This window comes from Sapajus apella, unplaced genomic scaffold, assembly GCF_009761245.1.
Source record: "Sapajus apella isolate SASKATOON/1434 unplaced genomic scaffold, GSC_monkey_1.0 scaffold3630, whole genome shotgun sequence".
In the NCBI taxonomy this organism is placed as follows: Eukaryota; Metazoa; Chordata; class Mammalia; order Primates; family Cebidae; genus Sapajus; species Sapajus apella.
Genome location: NW_022440556.1, coordinates 2,664 through 6,638, shown reverse-complemented (window position 1 = coordinate 6,638; position 3,975 = coordinate 2,664). Strand labels below are relative to the sequence as shown.

Below are 3,975 nucleotides of genomic sequence, written 5' to 3'. Positions count from 1 at the left end.
TATCTAGCAAAATGGTTGTCAAGGCGTACAATCAACTTTCAGAGTTAAACTGATGTCTGTGTGCACCGGTTCAAAAACGGTTTCTTTGGAGAATCCAGAAACAGATATCTCCAGCCATATACATTAATATAAGAATTAGCAGTAAGACTGCGTGTAAAACACAGGAGAAACGAATATTTCAAAGTGCTCTGCTGTGTGGTCGTTGAATATAGGAAATTGCATTCATGGTTAGATTCAGGGAATTAGAAACACGTTTCGTCTAAAAGCTGCATTTGTATATTCCAGAGTGAACGGGAATATAGGCTGTAATGAGAAATATCTGGCTCTAAAACAAAAACGGAGCTATCTAGCGGAATGGTTGTCAAACTGTACAATCCACTTACAGAGATAAAGTGATATGTGAGTGCAGCAGTTCAGAAACCCTTTCTTTGGAGAATCTAGAAACAGCTATTTCAAGCCATATACAGGCATGTGAGAATTAGCCGTAAGACTGCGTTTAAAACACAGGAGAAACGTATATTTCAAACTGTGCTTCTTTGTGTTCGTTCACCTTAGGAAGTTGCATATATGTTTGGATTCAGCGCATTAGAAACACATTTCTTCTAAAAGCTGCGTTTGGATATTCCAGAGTGAATGGGAGGATAGGCTGTAATGAGAAATATCTTGCTCTAAAACAAAAACGGAATTATCTACCAGAATCGTTGTCAAGCTGAACAATCAACTTACAGAGTCAAACTGATGTGTGTTTTCAGCAGTTCAGATATCCTTTCTTTGGAGAATCTAGAAAAAGATATTTCCAGCCATATACGGGCACATAAGGATTAGCGATAATGTCGCGTCAAACCACAGGAGAAACGTCTCTTTCAAACTGCTCTGTTTTGTTTTCGTTCACCTTCGGAAGTTCTATCTATATTTAGATTCAGCGCGTTAGAAACTCATTTCTGCTAAAAGCTGCGTTTGGATATTCCTGAGTAAATGGGAGTATAGTGTGTCATAAGAAATAGCTGGGTCTAAAACAAAAATCGAGCTACCTATCGGAATGAGTGTCAAGTTGTATATTCAACTTACACATTTAAACAGATGTGTGAATGTAACATTTCAGAAACCCTTTCTTTGGAGAATCTGGAAAGAGATATTTCCAGCCATATACAGGCACATAACAATTAGCGGTAAGATCGTGTCTAAACCACAGGAGAAACGTCTCTTTCAAACTGCTCTGCTGTGTGTTCGTTCACCTTAGGAAGTTCTATCTATATTTAGATTCAGGGAGTTAGAAACATGTTTCTTCTAAAAGCTTCGTTTGGATATTCCTGAGTGAATGGGAGTATAGGGGGTAATGAGAAATATCTGGCTCTAAAACAAAAAAGGAGCTATCTAGCAGAATGACTGTCAAGGTGTATATTCAACTTACAGAGTTTTATAAATTTATTGTATTTATTTATTTTTTGGGATGGAGTTTCGTTCTTGTTACACAGGCTGCAGTGCAATGGCGTGATCTTTGCTCACTGCAACCTCCGCTTCCTGGGTTCAGGCAATTCTCCTGCCTCAACCTCCTGAGTAGCTGGGATTACAGGCATGCACCACCATGCCCAGCTAATTTTTTGTATTTTTAGTAGAGACGGGTTTTCACCGTGTTGACCCAGATGGTCTTGATCTCTTAACCTCGTGATCCACCTGCCTCGGCCTCCCTAAGTGCTGGGATTACAGGCTTGAGCCACCGCGCCAGGCCTAACTTAGAGAGTTAAACAGATGTGTGAATGTAGCAGTTCAGAAACCCTTTCTTTCTTTTTTTAATTTTTTCTCATTATACTTTTTTAATGGGTCTCAAAATTTTGTGACATATTCTTGGTCATTTCCATTAAAAAGTGCTGACTTTAAAAACTAATAACTTAAAACTGCCACAAGCAAAAATGAAAACCACAGTGGTCCAAAAATCATTCTCCTTTCCTTCTGAAGGTTTTACAATGCATTATTATCATTACCCAGTCTTTTACTACTAAACTTAAATGGCCAATTGAAACAAACAGTTCTGGGACTGTTCTTCCTCCATCACTGATTAAGACTGAGGTAGCAGGTATTAGGGATAATATTCATTTAGCCTTCTAGCTTTCTGGGCAGACTTAGTGACATTGCCAGCTCCAGCAGCCTTCATATCCACTGCTCTGATGATGCCCACAGCAACCGTCTGTCTCATATCACGAACAGCAAAGCGACTGAGAGGGGGATAGTCTGAGAAGCTCTCAACACACATGGGCTTGTCAGGAACCATATCAACATTGGCAGCATCACCAGACTTCAAGAATTTAGGGCCATCTTCCAGCTTTTTACCAGAACGGCGATCAATCTTTTCCTTCAGCTCAGCAAACTTGCAGGCAATGTGAGCCGTGTGGCAATCTAGTTCAGGGGCATAGCCAGCACTGATTTGGCCTGGATGGTTCAGGATAATCACCTGAGCAGTGAAGCCAACTGCTTCCATTGGTGGGTCGTTCTTGCTGTCACCAGCAAAGTTGCCACAATGAACATCCTTGACAGATGCATTCTTGACATTGAAGCCCACATTGTCCCCAGGAAGAGCTTCACTCAAAGCTTCATGGTGCATTTCAACAGATTTCACTTCAGTTGTAACGTTGACTGGAGCAAAGGTGACCACCATACCAGCTTTGAGAACACCAGTCTCCACTCGGCCAACAGGAACACTACCAATACCACCAATTTTATAGACATCCTGGAGAGGCAGGTGCAAGGGCTTGTCAGTTGGACGAGTTGGTGGTAAGATGCAGTCTAGAGCCTCAAGCAGCGTGGTTCCACTGGCGTTGCCATCCTTACGGGTGACTTTCCAACCCTTGAACCAAGGCAGGTTAGCACTTGGCTCCAGCATGTTGTCACCATTCCAACCAGAAATTGGCACAAATGCTACTGTGTCGGGGTTGTAGCCAATTTTCTTAATGTAAGTACTGACTTCCTTAATGATTTCCTCATATCTCTTCTGGCTGTAGGGTGGCTCAGTGGAATTCATTTTGTTAACACCAACAATTAGTTGTTTCACACCTAGTGTGTAAGCCAGGAGGGCATGCTCTCAGGTCTGCCCGTTCTTGGAGATACCAGCTTCAAATTAACCAACACCAGCAGCGACAATCAGGACAGCACAGTCAGCCTGAGATGTCCCTGTAATGATGTTTTTGATGAAGTCTCTGTGTCCTGGGGCATCAGTGATAGTCACGTAGTACTTGCTGGTCTCAAATTTCCACAAGGGGATATCAATGGTGACACCACGTTCACGATCGGCTTTCAGTTTATCGAAGATCCAGGCATACTTGAAGGAGCCCTTTTCCATCTCAGCAGCCTCCTTCTCAAACTTTTCAATGGTTCTTTTATCGATGCCACCGTATTTGTAGATTAGATGGCCAGTAGAGGTGGACTTGCCCGAATCTACACGTCCAATGACCTCAATGTTGATATGAGTCTTTTCCTTTCCCATCTGGGCTCTTAGGAGTAGTTTTCACGACACCTATGTTCTGGTGGCAAACCCATTGCGAAAAACCGGAGACCCTTTCTTTGGAGAATCTAGAAAGAGATATTTCCAGCCATATACAGGCACATAAGAACTAGCGGTAAGATCGCGTGTAAACCACAGGAGAAGCGTCCCTTTCAAACTCTTCTGCTGTGTGTTCGTTCACCTTAGGAAGTTACATTTATGTTTAGATTCAGCGAGTTAGAAACACGTTTCTTCTAAAAGCTGCGTTTGGATATTCCTGAGTGAATGGAAACATAGGGTGTAATGAGAAATATCTGGCTCTAAAACAAAAATGGAGCTATCTAGCAGAATGATTGTCAACGTTTATATTCAACTCGCAGAGTTAAACATATGTGTGAAAGTAGCAGTTCAGAAACCCTTTCTTTGGAGGATCTAGAAAGAGATGTTTCCCGCCATATACAGGCATATAAGAATTAGCACTAAGATCGCGTCTAAACCAC

General features: G+C 41.9%; 1 pseudogene across 1 annotated transcript; it reads right to left on the bottom strand.

Moving 5' to 3' along the window:
- Positions 1–1,957: 1,957 nt before the first annotated feature.
- LOC116547574 lies at positions 1,958–3,493 on the bottom strand (annotated as a pseudogene). Its single transcript, XR_004267098.1, has one exon. The product of XR_004267098.1 is annotated as an elongation factor 1-alpha 1 pseudogene (transcript).
- Positions 3,494–3,975: the final 482 nt, after the last annotated feature.